Source organism: Danio aesculapii, chromosome 3, assembly GCF_903798145.1.
Source record: "Danio aesculapii chromosome 3, fDanAes4.1, whole genome shotgun sequence".
In the NCBI taxonomy this organism is placed as follows: domain Eukaryota; kingdom Metazoa; phylum Chordata; class Actinopteri; order Cypriniformes; family Danionidae; genus Danio; species Danio aesculapii.
Window position 1 is genome coordinate 59,590,555 of NC_079437.1, and position 20,261 is coordinate 59,610,815.

The window sequence follows — 20,261 nt, forward strand, 5'->3', positions numbered from 1 at the left end:
TCTCAGATTACGTCTGGCTGAGGTATTGGGCGTGGCTAACATACTTAACCACGCCCCTCCAACTGTCAGTTTTGACCAAGCGGCAACCTCCCGCTCTCACTCGGGAAGCCAATACGGAAGTAACTGAAACTGCAATTCATCAAAATTCCGCTAGTCCTGGCTCCATAATAGAGCAAGTTGCAATTGAGCCCACTGTTAGAATGGGCAACTTTACAGCAGAAAAAAAGGTGTTTACAGCCTGGTACAAAGAACGATTTTGGTTCATATAGCTATTATTACCCTCCATGACAACTGTGAGGGGGGTGAATTTTTTTATAACTCATCCATTTCCTTTATTTTAGGTTATATTATGTTTGCATAATTAAGGGCGTGGCCACTTGAGTGACAGCTAGGTCTCGCTGGTCGCCGCCACTTGACCTCAGCTGAATCCGGCAGATTAGCCACTGATCTCGGCATATTCATCGTATTTTTGTGTTGTTTTATGTGGCTTTACACAGTCAGCTGCCTTTTGGACTTATTTCTTACAATTATCAGATGATATGGGATGCTGTGTGCACTTAATTGTGCTCACAAACCATTCACGTGGCCTCTGTTTCCCATGTGAGTAAAGTTATATACTTATACACCATCTCTATAAATGTATTTGTTTTATTTAAGATCATTTATCATTAATATTTTTCTTTAGACCCGTAAAGCACTCCAGAATGTGACAGATTGATTAGCTGTAGGCTCTAGAACAGTCATCTGAAGTGTTATCATACAGTGTTATGCCTGGATTTCATGAATAGTCTTGCATTTACTAACACAGACTATATCTGAAGTGTTATATGTTCGCGTTTTCCTCCTGTAGAAAAACATCATAAGAACAATGTTTAGTGGCTCAATGTATTACTACAGTGTTTTTGAAAGTCTAAACACTTTATTGATATTGTGTACAGCCAAGCACATGTGGTCAGAACACAAACGAGTCGCAGGTAATAAAGTATCAAGCGTTTCTCCCAAAGTAAAGTCTGTATGCCAGGTCTAAGCAAAGTGCCAGCACGTGTCTGTAGCTCCGCTCACTCTCCGCCTCTTTGCCCTTGTTTGGTATCCCGCCGTGGGTGCGATGACGCGCGAACAAAATGGCGACGGTTGGCCGCGCCTACTTGTAGCTTCTTTTGCAGTGTTCAGAAACCTATGGGTGACGTCACGGATGCTACGTCCATATGTTTTACAGTCTGTGGTTTTGACAGCAAAAAGAAATTGTGAGGAGGAGGAGTCTGTTTGGTTGTAATAACTCTCCCCAAACCCTTTTCCAGATCTTTATGAATGAAATGCCTACTTTACTACATCCAATCAGCATGCAGTAGGAAAAAACAAACCACGCCCACTGTTTTCTCATTTAATATTCTGTTTCTCTCCATCACAATTAGAACAAAAAAAATGGTCACAGCTTCAGGATCATTCGGATTTTAAGTAAGGAAGACACAAAATGTGCAGGGCAGTGAGTCCCGAGAAGTGGAATAGGGAATCAGTGCTTTATAGGACTGTACTGAACATTAAATCCCCCAGTAAGTTTGGCTTCACACAGGTGAGGCAACAGGGAGAGAAATAAAAAATCTGCTTGGATCAATTATTTTCAAATGCAGCAGGCTGGAAAGCTTGCCTGAATGTGTGTTTGAGAGGTGGATGTTGTGTGTGTGCCTGTGTCGGCAGGCCCTAGAGAACATTACATGCCAGGATCCACCACCGCAGCTTAAATAGGTCAGTCTGATTGCTGTCCGCGCCTTTTTTTCTTTATAAATTTAATTTGTAGCTAAACTTGGTTTCGACAGCTGGACCACGCTGACCGACACATTGGGAAAACTCCCAAGACTACTTAAGGCCAACTCCATCCCTTCTCAACCTTATTTTCAGCCCGTCTCACAGAATAAAGACATCGCCGACTGCGAGGCGCTTAGGCATTCAGGCAACATGTTCTCTGTTTAAACAAAGTTCACAAAAAGAGAAAAAAAAATCAATATTTAAGTAACTCAAGTAGCTTTGAGAGTCAGCTGCCGAGCGCTTTTTGAAGATCTGGAGGCTCAGATGTGTGTTTTTCTTATTCCAGAAGCGATCGCATTGTTATTCATCAAGTTCTCATCAGCTTCATTTCAACTGCTGACCTCACGAAAGGAGTGCTACGCTACAAAAATAAGCTTTTCTTGCTTAGAGTGTTTGGCTTGCTTTTCAGAAATAATGAGCCAAAATTAAGTGAGTTTTTTTTTAAAACAAGCAGAATAATAGGGCAAAGGGCTTGTCTAGAAAATGCTTCTTGATTGAAGACTTTGTAGATATTTTGACTAGAAACAAGACAAAATTAAGCTTAAAAAAAAGCGTTCAGAGATTTCAGCAGCTGTCTGGGCTTTCCATGCCTTTTTATGCCTTCCTTCCTTCATGTGTTCAATACTTTTTTCCTGTGTCATTTCATTTTAATACACATAACTTCATTTTTAAACTAATCAGATTTGTTGTCTTTGTATGTCTATATTACTTTAGTGCTTACTGACATCTAGTAAAAATTTCAAGTCAACAGCACCTTTAGAATTATGTTTTTTGAGAAAAATGTTGACGTGTTCAGTACTTATTTTACCCACTGTATATAGACCCTTTTCACATATGGCAAATTTTGGTCTTGTTTCTTGTCCAAATATGTAGAAATTCCTAAATCAAGAAGCATTTTCTAGACAAGAACAAGAAGTTTTATTGCTTGTCTAGAAAATGCTTCTTGATTGAAGACTTTGTAGATATTTTGACTAGAAACAAGACAAAAAATTAAGCTAAAAAAAGCGTTCAGAGATTTCAGCTGCTGTCTGTTGTCTTAGTATGTCTATATTACCTTAGTGCTTACTGACATCTAGTAAAAATTTCAAGTCAACAGCATGTTTAGAATGATGTTTTCTGAGAAAAATGCTGACGTGTTCAGTACTTCTTTTACCCACTGTATATAGACCCTTTTCACACATGGTAGATTTTGGTCTTGTTTCTAGTCCAAATATGTAGAAATTCCTAAATCAAGAAGCATTTTCTAGACAAGTAAGAACAAGAATTTTTATTGCTTGTCTAGAAAATGCTTCTTGATTGAAGACTTTGTAGATATTTTGACTAGAAACAAGACAAATTTAAGCTAAAAAAAAGCGTTCAGAGATTTCAGCTGCTGTCTGGGCTTTCCATGCCTTTTTAAGCCTTCCTTCCTTCATGTGTTCAAATCTTTTTTCCTGTGTCATTTCATTTTAATACACATAACTTCATTTCTAAACTAATCAGATTTGTTGTCTTAGTATGTCTATATTACTTTAGTGCTTACTGACATCTAGTAAAAAGTTCAAGTCAACAGCACCTTTAGAATGATGTTTTCTGAGAAAAATGCTGACGTGTTATTTTACCCACTGTATATAGACCCTTTTCACACATGGCAGATTTTGGTCTTGTTTCTAGTCCAAATATGTAGAAATTCCTGAATCAAGAAGCATTTTCTAGACAAGTAAGAACAAGAATTTTTATTGCTTGTCTAGAAAATGCTTCTTGATTGAAGACTTTGTAGATATTTTGACTAGAATCAAGACAAAAAATAAAGTAAAAAAAGCGTTCAGAGATTTCAGCAGCTGTCTGGCCTTTCCATGCCTTTTTACGCCTTCCTTCCTTCATGTGTTCAATACTTTTTCCCTGTGTCATTTCATTTTAATACACATAACTTCATTTTTAAACTAATCAGATTTGTTGTCTTAGTATGTGTGGATTACTTTAGAGCTTACTGACATCTAGTAAAAATTTCAAGTCAATAGCACCTTTAGAATTATGTTTCCTGAGAAAAATGCTGATGTGTTCAGTGCTAATTATTTTACCCACCGTTTATAGACCCTTTTCACACATGGCAGATTTTGGTCTTGTTTCTTGTCCAAATATGTAGAAATTCCTGAATCAAGAAGCATTTTCTAGACAAGAACAAGAATTTTTATTGCTTGTCTAGGAAATGCCTCTTGATTGAAGACTTCGTAGATATTTTGACTAGAAACAAGACAAGAAGTTAAAAAAAAAAGTAAAAAAAAGCGTTCAGAGATTTCAGCTGCTGTCTGGGCTTTCTACTGTATGCATTTTTACGCCTTCCTTCCTTCATGTGTTCAATACTTTTTTTCTGTGTCATTTCACTTTAATACACACAACTTCATTTCTAAACTAATCAGAATTGTTGTCTTAGTATGTATAGATTACTTTAGAGCTTACCGACATCTAGTAAAAATTTCAAGTCAACAGCACCTTTAGAATGATGTTTTCTGAGAAAAATGCTGACGTGTTATTTTACCCACTGTATATAGACCTGCCCTGACAAAAAATGCTTTTCTTACTTAGAATTTTGGTCTTGTTTTTAGTCTAAATATGTAGAAACTCTTAAATCAAGACGCATTTTCTAGACAAGAACTTCTTCGTTTTCAGAAATGTTGAGTCAAACCTAAGTGAGTTTTTCCTTAAAACAAGTTAAATAATCTGCCAATGCAGTAAGCAAAACAAGATTACTTTGCTTACCCCATTGGCAGATTATTTTGCTTGTTTTAAAGAAAAAAATCACTTCGTTTTGACTTATTTCTGAAAACAAGACTTATTTCTGCTTGTCTAGAAAATGCTTCTTGATTTTAAGATTTTCCTTTAGACATTTGGACTAGAAACAAGATGAGTACTAAAACCATTTTTTGATATGTACATTAATATATCTAATAGATTCTAATTCTACTTCACCATTAGTCATCTAAAATTATATTTCTCTGAAAAGCTTTTTTTTCCCGATAAAGCCAGTTGATCTATTTAGAGGTCACTTAATTCCCTTTTGGATCAGTGCTGTCTGCGTGCTGCATGTCTGCCTTGGTATTTAGAACAATTACATTTATTGTTTGTATTTGTGTTTTGAACAATTTACTGATGATGTGCACATGCAGGAAGGATTTGATTTACCTGGAAGCCTGATCTATATATATGTGCTCTGTAAACCCAGCAAATCTAATCTATTTCCCAACTGTGTGTTTGAGAGGAATATTTCCCAAATGATGTTTAACAGAGCAAGGAGTTTTTCCACAGTATTTCCTATAATGTTTTTCCTTCTTCGTGAAAGTCCTTTTTGTTTTATTTCGGCTCAAATAAAAGCTGTTTTTATTCTTTTATTTTTTAAGGTCAGTGTTATTAGCCTCCTTAAAGGTTCAAGAAATCCTGAAGTAGTTTTTTTGAGATGTTAACAGATGTGTGTGTGTGTTGAGCATCAGTTAAGACAATGTTAGCACCTGTTAGCTTTAATTGTGAGGAAAACTGGATAATTTTGAGCTTTTTTGAGCTAATTTCTTCCGGGTTTAAAATAATTTTTAGGGCAGGATCAAAATCGGTGACGTAGCGCAAAACTGCAAGTGGAGTGATGACACGTCGGTTTCTCGTTATTATTCATAGCGGATTTTTCTTATCCTATGAGAAGAGCCTGCTTCTTAATTATTCATGAGCACACATGATTCCCGAAGGCAAAGCAGACCTGTCAAGCTGGGAGGCCCAATGACTGGGTGAGACCGCGGTCGTATGTGTTTGTTTCCATGATCCACGGGGTTTGTTGCATGTTTTTCCCCGCGATGCTGTCTGGGCCAGTATAGCAAAGCTGTTGGTTTGCAGCAAGCATGTTTGTCGGGAGAGCTGTATGAGTGTTTAATGTTTAATATCCTCCAGCCATGCTGAAAAAAACATCTTAAACCAGCTTAAGCTGGTTAACTGGATTTAGCTGGTTGACCAGCCTGGTTTTACAAGGGTTTTGCCTACTTTCAGGCTGTTTCCAGCCTGGTCTTTGCTGCTTAGGCTGGAAAATGACCAGCTAAAACCAGCTTGGCCAGCCTGGTTTAAGCTGGACATAGCTGGTTTTGTCTGGGCTCCCAGCCTGGCTAGTCTGGTCAAGATGGTTTTAGCTGGTCATCTCCCAGCCTGACCAGCTAAGACTATGCTGGAAATGGCTGGAAACCAGCCTGGAAGTGGCCAAAACCCCTCTAAAACCAGCCTGGTTGTCCAGCTAAAACCAGCCAACCAACCTAGGATGGTTTAAGCTGTTTTTTTCAGTAGGGAGATTACCGGCAGGGTTAATGGTTGGATTAGACAAAACAAGAGCCTGCATTGCTATCCGCTGTGTCTGCATTCAGACCAGGGGATTGAGGAGGAAAGAAGTCCTCCTCATTTATAGTGTTTATAAAAACACAATTTTCTGATATAACAAACGGTGTTTATGTGTATATAATATTACAAATGACAAATGTAGCAGGGCATTACATTACTTACAGTTTATTTCTTTACATTTTAACTTTGTAAACTATAAAATCAGTCTCCTCACGGTTTGTGTCTCATTTTGTGAGCCAACTGTTCCCTCCACTCTTTTTCCCCTGCACTGTCGGCCATGCCCACTCTCTTTGCTCACAGTGCTGCTCCATGCCCATCATTTCTGAGGTAGACTTGAACTGAAAAAGGGGGGTTTCATGGCCCTTTAAGCAATATTTGTTTTCGATTGTCTACAGAACAAACTATAGTCATACAATGATTGCCTAATTATCCGTAGAATGATGAAGACCCCATGATTCCACAGGCAGTCACCAAAATATACCTTTGTTTGTTGTGAATACACTCTCCATTATAATATATAAATATATATAATTCTATCTAACTCTTGGCAAACCAATTAGTTCCACCCTACCAACATTTAACATAAAGGTAACATTTAAACTAAAGTATAGTAAAGAAATACCCAAACTCTGATAGACTTCTAATTGTGAGATTCTGAAATTCTGCTATATGGTCAATAGTTAATGCAATCTGAGTTATAAATCAAATCAAATGATACTTGTCACATGCTTGGTCCAGTTTACGTTGGCCTTTAGATGGTAAAGCCTTCAAAATAAGAACTATTCAGCCTTGGCTCATAGAAAATACATGCCTCAGGCTATATTTAATAAAATACATTGCTCTCAGTGCGTTCTGTTGCACGTTTCAGATGACAAATCCACTAGAGGGTGCTGTCTACATATTTGCAAATCTAAAATACCTTAATCAGGGTGCGTTTTGTTGTAAGTTTCAGATGACAAATCCACTAGAGGGCGCTGTTTACATTTAAGCGAATCGGAAATATGTTACTCAGGTTGCGTTTTGTTGTACGTTTCAGATGACAAATCCACTGAGGGCGCTGTTTACATTTTTGCAAATCTGAAATACTTTACTCAGGGTGCGTTTTGTTGTATGTTTCAGATGACAAATCCACTAGAGGGCGCTGTTTACATTTAAGCGAATCGGAAATATGTTACTCAGGTTGCGTTTTGTTGTACGTTTCAGATGACAAATCCAGTAAAGGGCGCTGTTTACATTTAAGCGAATCGGAAATATGTTACTCAGGTTGCGTTTTGTTGTACGTTTCCGATGACAAATCCACTAGAGGGCACTGTTTACATCTTTGCAAATCTGAAATGCATTACTCAGGGTGCATTTTGTTGTACGTTTCCGATGACAAATCCTCTAGAGGGCACTGTTTTCATTTAAGCGAATCGAAAATATGTTACTCAGGTTGCGTTTTGTTGTACGTTTCAGATGACAAATCCATTAGAGGGCGCTGTTTACATTTAAGCGAATCAGAAATATGTTACTCAGGGTGCGTTTTGTTGTACGTTTCAGATGACAAATCCACTAGAGGGCGCTGTTTACATTTAAGCGAATCGGAAATATGTTACTCGGGTTGCGTTTTGTTGTACATTTCAGATGACAAATCCACTAGAGGGCGCTGTTTACATTTAAGCGAATCAGAAATATGTTAATCAGGTTGCGTTTTATTGTTCGTTTCAGATGACTAATCCACTAGAGGGCACTGTTTACATCTTTGCAAATCTGAAATGCATTACTAAGGGTGCATTTTGCTGTAGGTTTCAGATGACAAACCCAGTAGAGGGCATTTCAGATACACATCCTTCCTTTACACGTCCAGAATAAGGCAGTGCTTGTCATATATGTCAGCTAGCAAACCACTGAGCTAAACCCTTCCCTAAACCCAACCAATAGTGCTTTCAAAAGCAAATTTAAGAGAAAAGTGCACTGGGAACACGTAGTTTTAACGTGATTTTACATTGCTTTTATCTCCTTTGTAAAATCGCGACTCAAACCCAAGCGATTTTCATCACAAGTATAGCACCGGACAAGGTGAGCTACTGAGCAAACTGACCATGCCAAAAAAGTTGTCCACATGGAGATAGATAGATATTTATTCAATTCAATCCATGTTTATTTGTATAGCGCTTTTCACAATAATTACTTATTTATTTGGAATTGTGCAAAGAACTGGACGAAACCGCATCCTTCATTAATCGATAATAGGTCCCCGTGAATATCATTAGTGTTATCAAGTTGTTGACGTCAAACGTAGTGTTACTTTCTTGTTTCCAATGACCAGTGTGCTTTCCTATTCTACCAAAGTCTGTCTAAAAGTATCTTGCTGGACTTTCAGGTTTTGGTGAAGGTCCAGTTTTTGGTTGAAGACTGTAAACGGTGAATCACTCGAACATGGAACATTTATGTAACCAGTGTGTTGTGTTGCTTTTCAGTGTGTTGGATAACAATCATATGAATTTGTGTGAGGCATTGTGGAAAGGTGCTAGCTGCTACAGCAGACATTAGTGACATTTGCTTCTGGCTGAATTCTGCATATCATTGGTATGTATTGAAATGTCACGGCTGTCTCTGCGCTGACAGCTATTGAACTGCTTCAGTTCCTCTGCTGGGGAATGTGTGTTGCCCTACAAATGTACTTTTTTATGCTGATAATCTCATAAATAGAAGATTATTAGTATTACTAATACTCGGTGGTAGTAGTAGTATTAATCGTAGTAGTAGTAGTGGCGACACAGTGGCTCAGTGGTTAGCATTGTCACCTCACAGCAAGAAGGTTGCTGGTTCGAGTCAGTTGGCATTTCTGTCTGGGTTTCCTCCGGGTGCTCCGGTTTCCCCTACAGTATAAAGACATGCGCTATAGGTGAATTAAATTGGCCATAGTGTATATGTGTGTATGGATGTTTCCCAGTACTGGGTTGCAGCTGGAAGGGCATCTTCTGTGTAAACATATGCTGGATAATAATTTTTACATGAGTTTAACCATTTTTTTTTTCAAAGAAATTAGATATTCACTCTTCTACCAGATTGTTCCAGACAGCTACTGTATATTCTGCTCATGCAAGACCAAGTCCTATGCTACCCTCCTAAAAAAATGAGAGAAAATTCTCAAAAGGTTCTTGCCAAACTCAAATGTATTCAGTCTGAATAAGCCCATGAGTATGTGCAGTACTGTGTGTCTAAGAACTCTGACTGACTCTATGGAAAGGAGCCCATTCTAATGTCCAGAAGTCAAAACTCCATTGATTTTTTCTATACAGAAAGTGATTTTTAAGAATGACTGATAAACCTTTAAAGACAGACCTGCTAAGCTCCGGATGTTACTATTGGATTGCAGATGCTTTTGCTGAACCAATCAGTTCACATGTATTGAACTTGTTTTTTAATTAAACTATAATATTTAATAGAGGATTGCATTACGTGTTTAGTAGACAACTGCATTACCCATAAATAGCATGATTATTTATATATTGATTTTAATATGTCTGTGTTATTCACAATGCTTTGTAGGATTATAAATCTTTTAATTATTGCGTCTAAAGCCTGAAAAGTGACTTCTTTTCAAATACTTTGCTTCAAACTTTGGCCTTGAGGTAGAAAATTAATGAATTCATTTCTGAAAGAGATCAAGCCTCAGGCAGGTAAAGAGAAGTAATGCAAAAGTAACCCAAATGTAATGAAGCACCCTCAGCCAGGTAAGGAAAAGTAACCCAAAAGTAATGTAACGCATTACTTTTGCATAAAAAGTAATGCAATTAGTTACTTTTTGGGGAGTAACTCAATATTGTAATTGGATTACTTTCAAAAGTAACTTTCTCCAACTCTGAACAATAGTGTTTTTAAGAGCAAACGCAATCATTTCTCGGTTGTTTTTAATATTTTCATGTCATTTACAATCCTTCATGTGATTGGTGACAGGCACAAAGTCTTTTTCTATTCTTAATTTTTTATTTTTTTATTATTTTTTTCCGATGTTGTAGTACTACTTATAGCTGGTTGGTTTGGTTCTTGGCAGGGCTTACTATGTAAATTAATAATTCCTGGAAGAACAAAACCGGGAAGTAAAATGATGTCATTAAACAGTGATAACGCAAAAAAAAAGAGCATCACATTTCTGAACGGCATTTAATTATTTTGTGCCACATAACGGAGGTCAGTCGTGGACGATAAAAACATGTAGCTACAAACATGAATCGTATGAACAATCACTTTGCAGTTCACTATTATGTGCCAAGTGAAAACAAATAATTAAACGACACAGTCTAATCTTCAAGAAGAGCCCACAGTTAGCTCTCCGTCATGTTTTCAGGCTGACTTGATTCGCTTTGCTGCTTTCTCCTGCTATCCTGATCCATTCGCGCAGTTTCATCTTCTCAAGATTTTATTTGATCAGGCTCATTATCAGATTTACTCGTGGTTTTCAAAGATGAAAATATGCGTGACTGCCCTGCCTCTCAGCCATTTTGAAAATACAAATATTATTTAGGTGGGCTGCTATGGCATTATTTATTTTCGCTGCTCGCTGCTTGCGAAACAATCACCAACCAATGAGAGTGATGGTAAACATAAGCTGATTGGCTGAAAATGTTGTTGAGGACCAATTGTTAAACGTGGCTTTTGCTTTAACTTGCGCATGGTGACTAGTGACTACCGTCATGTGTGTGCGTGCACACAGCCAATCCACACAGCCTTCGCTTCACAGCCTTCCACAGCCTTCACTCTCTCTCACTTACTCTCTCTCTCTCTCTGTCTCTCTCCCTCTCTCTCACACACATACTTAGGTATTCACTACGCTCACGTTAATGCCGGAGCCATTAAAATAAATACTGGAACGCAAAACATGAATATCCAGCCTCATCTCACGGGAAAACGTAAGTATTTTACGTTTTGACAGTTTAGTGGCTAATTTGTACGAATTCGTACAAGTTCAGTCGTACGAAATTGTACGATTTTAAAAAGGAGGCGTGGCACCTAACCCCACCCCTAAACCCAACCGTCATTGGGGGATGAGTAAATCGTACGAAAATGTACGAATTAGATCGTATGAATTCATACGAATTAGCCACTAAATCAAAAAGTTACGAATTGCCGTGAGATTGTGTTGGAATCTCTGACATCATTCTGGAACAGGATCCGGCAAGATCCGGCTCAAGTTGAGCACTGGTTCCTGGCTTATAATGGTTTTATGAAGTGTAGCGAATCTGTTAAGATACTGCTGATTCACAGGAGGAGCGTCGCAACAGGGCGTCTGTAAAAACATCTTGAAGCAACATCTCGTTTAAAGCTTTATATCATCGGTGCCAGTACATCTGAATACCTCAGCCCATATTTCTAAAAGCAGTGAAGCTGATTCTCATTAATAAACCACAGATTTGAGTTTTAAACAAATTTCGCCACTACAGCAGCTGTATTTTTTCAAATTTCACAGGTTTTCTCCATCCATTGATGCTTGCTGCTTGTTTCGATATGCGTGCTGTGAGACCTGACTTTCACACGATTGCAAAAGTCACCTTTGATGCATCCCCAATAAAAGGAATTACACATTTCAATATAAAGCGCCATCATTTAGTGCCATCATAATGTGTTTTACCCATTGATTTTAAAGAATGCAACATGAATTTGATTGAAGTAGTATTATTAGAAGCACAATATGTATGATTATTTTTTCAATAACTTTACAAAAACCACTACATCAGTGTTATATATTTTTTGCCTCCTCGTGGAATTGTTTATTATATAAACATAATAAACTAGGCAAGGTTAGGTTAGGCAAGTCATTGGAAAAACAGCCGTTTGTTCTGTATAGGGGACTAATAAAATTGACCTAAAATATATATATATTTTAAAAACCCCACTGCTTTTGTGCCACAATATGATGTCTTCACAAGTCCCATAGGATGATGAAGATTATAACTCGCATGATTCCACACACAGGCGGCATTCCAGTCCACTTTTAAGGCTGGTTTATACTGAGTTGAGTGATCGGCGTGGCCCACGGCACCTGCCTTGCGTGTAGTAGTGCATACTTCTGCTTGCTGTTTGTGTAGCTCTGCAATAACTCTTCTGAAATGCTAGAAGTCAGTAGGTTTTTTTGTTCCTCTGTGTCGAGTTTCTTCACGGGTGTTTTTCTAAATGCTTACATACTGTACAAGTAACTAAACCTCGCTCATTCAGAGGCGGGAACTGGCGGACGTACAACAACATTAATCATAAGGTAAACACAAAATAAAACTTCACAGGACTCGAAACGTATAAACACTTATAAACGGGTTCACGTGGCTCTCGGTACCGCCCACACTGGTCAGAGCTACCAAGCTGACCAATCACAGAGCTTGCGCTGTGTCGTTGCAACATTTTTTTTTGAGAGGTGTGCGTCAGCTGTGGCGAGGGCTATGCGACCGCAGGTAAGGATGCGCCAGAGCTTACGCATGTGCTTGATGCAGAAGTATAAATCAGCCTTTAAATATATCAATTTAAATCAGCCTGACATGCACTTGGGAATTTCCCTTCACTTGTTTCCTCGGGGGAATCCCTGCCGAAGTTCTGCCCCGCTCAAGGGTTTAGTGCACTCCATTTAAACCCATTCAGATGTTCCACCAGGGCAACATCAGCCTCCCAGCAAGAAGGTCACTAGTGCGAGTCTCAGCTGGGCCAGTTGGCATTTCTGTGTGGAGTTTGCAAGTTCTCCCCGTGTTGGTGTGGGTTTCCTCCGGGTGCTCCGGTTTCCCTTACGATCCGAAGACATGCAGTATATGTATATGAATTGGATGAACTACATTGGCGGTAGTGTATAAGTGTATGTGTGGGTGTTTCCCAGTTTCCCAAAACATATGCTGGAATAGTTGGTCGTTTATTTTGCTGTGGCGACCTCTGAAAATTAAAGGACTAAGCTGAAGGAAAATGAATGAATAAGATGTTCCATCAGTAGTGAACACTTGTGTAACATAATCAATGACATACATCCAAGTGAATGAGACGGAGGGAAGTTAGCGTGTAAAGGAAAGCAGCCTCCGATTGCTCTTTCTTAGCCAACCCTGTAGTGTCAAACAGATATTCATCAAAGCTGTCAAAGTCCAGGCCGAGCGACTTTGGCATCTTCTTGCGTACTCCTTACTTAACCTGGCATAACTCTCTGCAAAGTTTTCTCAAGAAGACCAAGAGGAGGAGTCCCGCTCTGACAGTCAGGCAATCCCTCAGATTTCCCCCGGAGAGGTGACGGCAGACAGAAATCCACTGCTTTGTTTATTCTGTTTTGACTGGAGGCTTTGAGATGATTGGAGGAGCAGAAGCAGGAGATTAATAAAAGATCATGCGTCTCGCGTCGCACAGCAGCAGACAAGGATGCTGGGAAACGGCAGAGTCATACCAAAGGCTGCGAGTTTCGAAATATGAAATAAATAAATGATGCATCTTTAAAGGCGGTTGCCGTTTGAGCACGCCGACATCTGCAATACCCAGAAAACAATGGAGAGAACCGTTAGCAAAATAAACAACTCGTAAAAAATGTAGAAGGGGATGAGAAAATAGTGTCAAAACAACATCAGTTTAACACCGGACAACAAGAAACCACCAGATGGTTGTGCTGTCCAAAGAATTATACTCGCAGTCAGAATTATTAGCCCCCCTGTATATTTTATTCCCCCATTTTCTGTTTAACAGAATGAAGATTTTTTTTTCAACACATTTCTAAACATAATAGTTTCGATAACAAATTTTTAATAGCTTTTATTTTTGTCTTGATGACAGTACAGAATATTTTACGAGATATTTTTCAAAACACTAGTATTCAGGGTAAAGTGACAATTAAAGGCTTAACTAAAGTAAATTAGGCAAGTTGGGGTAATTAGGCAAGTCATTGACCAAGTTTACATGGACATCAGTAATCAAATCATTTGCCTCAATCTAATTAAGACAATAATAAGATTAAGAGGTTTACATCAGTTGCTTTTTGAGTGTTCCTTTCATGATCCCGTTTTACATGTTATAAAACATAATTCGATTACGTCATTGCGTCATCGCGCTATCCATGTTTCCTCAGGAGTTTTATGTAATTTTGGGTGTTTCATTTTTACCTTGTCGACTTTAACTGCAGTTTGGCACTTTCACTTTCATTCAGGAACATTTCATGCATGCCCCCCTGACAAACGAGATATTGGATGTGTTACGACCAAGCGGCAACCTCCCGCTCTCCCTCGGGAAGCCAATACGGAGGTAACTGAAACTGCAATTCATCAAAATTCCACTAGCCCTGGCTCCATAATAGAGCAAATTGCAATTGAGCCCACTGTTAGAATGGCCAACTTTACAGAAGAAAAAAAGGTGTTTACAGCCTGGTACAAAGAACGATTTTGGTTCATATAGCTATTATTACCCTCCATGACAACTGTGAGGGGGTGATTTTTTTTTATAACTCATCCATTTCCTTTATATTAGGTTATATTAAGTTTGCATAATTAAGGGCGTGGCCACTTGAGTGACAGCTAGGTCTGGTTGGTCGCCGTCACTTGACCTCAGCTGAATCCGGCAGATTAGCCACTGATCTCGGCATATTCATCGTATTTTGTTTTGTTTTATGTGGCTTTACACAGTCAGCTGCCTTTTGGACTTATTTCTTACAATTATCAGATGATATGGGATTCTGTGTGCACTTAATTGTGCTCACAAACCATTCATGTGGCCTTATGTGTTCCCCATGTGAGTAAAGTTATATACTTGTATACCATCTCTATAAATGTATTTGTTTTATTTAAGATCATTTATCATTAATATTTTTCTTTAGACCCGTAAAGCACTCCAGAATGTGACAGATTGATTAGCTGTAGGCTCTAGAACAGTCATCTGAAGCGTTGTCATACAGTGTCATGGAAGTGTTTGAAAGTAATTTGCGTTTTCCTCCTGTAGAAAAACGTCATAAGAACAATGCTTAGTGGCTCAAAACACTTTATTGATATTGTGTACAGCCAAGCACATGTGGTCAGAACACAAACGAGTGGCAGGTAATAAAGTATCAAGCGTTTCTCCCAAAGTAAAGTCTATCTGCTAGGTCTAAGCAAAGTGCCAGCAGGCGTCTGTAGCTCCGCTCACTCTCCGCCTCTTTGCCCTTGTTGGGTATCCCGCCGTGGGTGCGATGACGCGCGAACAAAATGGCGACGGTTGGCCGCGCCTACTTGTAGCTTCTTTTGCAGTGTTCAGAAACCTATGGGTGACGTCACGGATACTCCGTCCATATATTTATATATATATAACATAAAAGAGCTCAGACAACAAAAGAATATATATATATATGCAACTTATTTATTATACAGAAAACTAAATTGAACAACAAATCAAGGAACAAACAAATGTCTAGGGAATAATAAAGAAAATAACTAACTTTAACTACACATATAAATAATGCCAAAGAAAACCATAAGGTTGCAGAAATAAAGAGATGATCTTAACACGAGGACGGCCAAGTAGCCACACCGTCCTCCAGAAGCTAGCACACACTCTTATTTATATGCTTTGAACCAATTGGTGAGCAACCATGGCACCCAATAAGGATCTGCCACATCCTTGAATCCTGGGGTCGTCACAGATGCAGCTATGAGCTGCTGGAAGAGTGTAGTTTTAATGGAAGTTCATACCCCGCATGCTGAATGGAAGGAAAAAAAACTCCGCATTTCGCGATGAAGGTGTCTGTGGTCTTCACTGACTTTGTAGGTGCAGATCATAGTGTCAGACAGCCGTGTAGGTATAGACTATCCTTTCGCAAAACGCGGCGAAAAGTCCTACATGGTGGTAAAAGTTTGATTAGGTGTTTACATGTCTGAACTGCACTTCAATAATGCGACTTAAATCGGCATACTCCACATTTCCTAATTCGATTTCTCTTTAGTTCGATTCTGACCTTAATCAAATTAAATGAATCAAAAATCGTTGTTTATATGGTCGACTCTTAATTCGAGTATTGTATTAATCGTTTTAAAATTGGATTATTGGTGTCCATGTAAACGTACTCCTTGTATAATGAAGGTTTGTTCTGTACACAATCGTGAATTTTTTTTTTTTAAGTGTGCTAATAATATTGACCTACAAATGTTTGTTTTTTTTAAAGCAATTAAAGAAAGTCTCTTCTTATTATAATTTTGTTATTATAATATAATATAACTTTCGTCAGTCAGTTGACAGCGGCCTCTGGTGGATTTACGCAAGAACAGCAGGCACGGGTGGCACTCGCCACAGAAATTTGAGATCTGAAAAGGCATACGCAGCGGCCTCTGTTGGATCCTCAAAACGATAAACTGCAAAAAAAAAACCTGGGAAGTATTTGGCGCTTTCCAGAAATGTATACAGGGGTACGTATCCACAATAAGCCTGGGTCGCTTTAAAGGGGTCATGTGTTGAGAATTCAAATTTCCTTTGATCTCTTGACATTTATGTACGTAGTACTATACAAAATAAGTGCTGTAAGTATCATTACTCAAACTGCTTCATTTGTCCAAAAATCTGCTTGTATTGAAACCAGACTACCTGTATGACTCACTTTGGATTTTGTCTAAGTATGATGTCATGACCGCCTCTGCATATGGTCGACACCTACTTCATTTCCTCTATATTCCCGCCCACTGATTCACACATGCAGTTAAGAGAACAAAAGACCGTGTATATCAGAGTCAAACACACAGCATTAAAACTATATAAAATTATGGGATGTAGTTGCATTGCTTCACATCCATTCTCAGCAACTGTAACGCAGCAGCTGTAGAAGCTGTCTACGCTGGGTAGGATTCTATATTATTTACTTAATTAGGTGTAGACATTGTGTAAAGACTGTATTAATATATTCATTCATGCATTTTCCTTCAGCTTAATCCCTTTATTCGTCAGGTCAACACAGCGGGATGAACCGCCAACTATTCCAGCATATGTTTTACGCAGCGGATGCCCTTCCAGCTGCAACCCAGTACTAGGAAACACCCATATACTCCTGCATTCACACACACACTCATACACTTTTGTTTACCCAATTCACTTATACGGCATGTGTTTGGACTGTGGGGGAAACCGGAGCAACCGGAGGACATCCACGCCAACATGGGGAGGACATGCAAACTCCACACAGAAATGCCAACTGGCCCAGCCGAGACTCGAACCAGTGACCTTCTTGCTGTGAGGTGACAGTGCTAACCACTGAGCCATCGTGCCGTCCTGGATTACTATATTTAAATCTAAATTCCAGATTGCATTAGTAAGATAGTCAATTGTTTGTTTTGTGGTTAAATCACAACATAGCTGTCAACCCTCTCATTTTTTCCAGGAATTCTTCCATATTTTATCATTCTATTGTGACATTATCCTATTTAAATATAACAAAAATAATAATAATAATTCTATGACAAGAAAAGATTAATTACAAGAAACAAGACAGATCAAAATCTCCATTTAATCCTAAAGGCGACACGGTCTTTAAATAATTAACCCAGGATGCTTTTCTTTTCAAAAGTTTTTTTTTTTTTTGTCTATATCACCACCTTGACAAGGTGTTTTAACTTCTTCGATGCCTATACATTTCTGCTGTTCTATTTTGTGATTAAATTTTCTGAAATGTTCAACGCAAAGTCCACTAAAGGAGGTCGGGCCTTCTCATATATGGCTCCTGAACTCAGGAAAAGTCTTCCTGATGATGTCTGAATTGAAATGCCTACCTATTAGGTAATATCATTTCTTCAAAGTGACTGATTTGTGTTCACTTATTCCTATTCTCAATGGTCTTTGTAGGCATGTGCCGGTATCACATTTTCATGCTGCGATTAATTGATTGAGCTTTTATCACGGTATACGGTATTATCACGATATTGTAATTTTACTAGAGAAACAGGTAAAAAAAACACAAAAAAACTTCAGTTTCGTCAACTTAGGAACTTTAATAACTTTTTAATTAACTAAAAGTACTTCAAACATTTAAATACAAATAAATATAAATAAAACAATACACAATATAAAAGTAAACTTGAGCAATTCATCAATATCAAAGTGAATGTGCAAAGGGAAACCGTCTTCGATCAGCAATCGTGGAATGAACTGCCAACTATTCCAGCATGTTTTATGCAGCAGATGCCTTTCCAGCCACAACCCAATATTGGAAATCACCCATACACACTCATTCACACACACTCATACACTACAGTCAATTTAGCTTATTCAATACACTATTCACTCAGCCTATATTCAATAATAAACATAACAAAAATTTTAGTTTTGGGGTGAACTAATAACTTTATGCATCTTCCAGGTCCCAAGATCCCAAGGATTAAAATGCATTATGGATTTGATGGATGTTATGTGGTGGATTGAAATGGGGTTGGACAGGCCTGCTGTATCATGTTTGACTGGGATCAGCTGTGTTCTCCAGAGCGTGCATGGGCGGTGTTGTGCAGTCATGCGTGTGTGTATCAGAGAGTGGGTGTTTGCTGACGGGGCGCTGTGTTTAATCTTTCCCTCGGGTCGCTGTGTTTCGGATGAGCAGTTCGCTCTGTGCTTTCATTATAGAGCACCATTAGCTCTTTAGTTCCTTACGTGTGCATTAGGCGTTTATTTATCCCCCTAAATGTTTGTGTCATCATAAACAGAATGAAATGAATGGGCTGTAAAGCTCAGTGAGGATTTCCATTCATACGCATGTCAGTACTGGAGACTGGCTGACGACTGATCAAATACTGCTGATGAATTCTGCTCCATATCAACATGATTTACTATAGTACGTACATATTACTAAAGTATTTTTGCATTGCATGTGTGTAGTTAGTGACTTTGACAACTGTATATATATATAAATATATATTATTATTATTATTATTATTATTATTATTATTATTATTATAAATAATAATTGATAAAAATATATTATAATATATATATTAATAATTTATCTCTCTATTAATTAATAATAAAAAAAGAAATCTCTCTCTCTCTCTCTCTCTCTCTCTCTCTCTCTCTCTCTCTCTCTCTCTATATATATATATATATATATATATATATATATATATATATGTATATATATATATATATATATATATATATATATATATATATATGTATATATATATATATATATATATATATATATATATATATATATAAATATATATATATATATATATATATATATATATATATATATATGTGTATGTGTGTATGTATGTGTGTATATATATATATATATATATATATATATATATATATATATATATATATATATATATATATATATATATACACACATACATACACACATACACATATATATATATGTGTATATGTATGTATGTATGTATGTGTATATGTATGTATGTATGTGTATATATGTATATGTATATATATATATATATATGTATATATATATATGTATATGTACGTACTATGGTAAAACATGCCCTTAGCCAGGGGGGGTTCATGTGGTTCGAACGGCCCACCCCCCAAATGGTCCAGAATTTATCTTTTTAATTACTTTATGTAATAAAATGTATATATATATATATATAATAAAGTGTAATTTTAGATAACTATTGTCACACCCTCTGCTCAATCCCGTCACCGCTCTCCCTCACCATCCACCACACACACACACACACACACGCACACACACACACACACACACACACACACACACACACACGTCACCCGTAAACTACTGTATCACCTAATTACTGATCACCTGCACCTGCAATCACCCATGCACTATAAAGACTCACCTCATTCATTCACTCACCGGCTGGAATCAAAGTCTGATGGTTGCCAAGACTCTGTCGCTACCATGAGGTTCTAGACTAACTGGCCACATTAGCCGGGACATCCTGTATATTGGGTATTATTGATTTGTCCCGTGACCTCCTATTTTTGCCATTACATTTCATCAGCAGTAAGAGTAAAATCTTTGCGTGGCAGGGGCAGCTGCCACAAATACCTGCCACAGTTAAATGCGCCCGCCACGGCTGACTGCGCCTGCCACAGTACCTGCCACAGCTAAATACCTCCGCCACGGTGCCTGCCACGGCTATACGTAGTTATGTAGAGGGACTGGTCGCCACGGCTACACACGCCGTCAC

At 38.1% G+C, this 20,261-nt stretch overlaps 1 protein-coding gene across 2 annotated transcripts in view; it reads left to right on the plus strand.

Annotated features, from left to right (window-relative positions):
- Nucleotides 1–20,088: 20,088 nt before the first annotated feature.
- The window catches only part of LOC130221751 (uncharacterized), a 10,048-nt gene continuing 9,875 nt past the window's right edge, over nt 20,089–20,261 (plus strand). For both annotated transcript variants that reach the window (XR_008836308.1, XM_056454340.1), the window contains exon 1: nt 20,089–20,261. This exon is cut by the window's right edge and continues 92 nt beyond it. The gene's annotated coding sequence lies outside the window, so the exon portion shown is untranslated.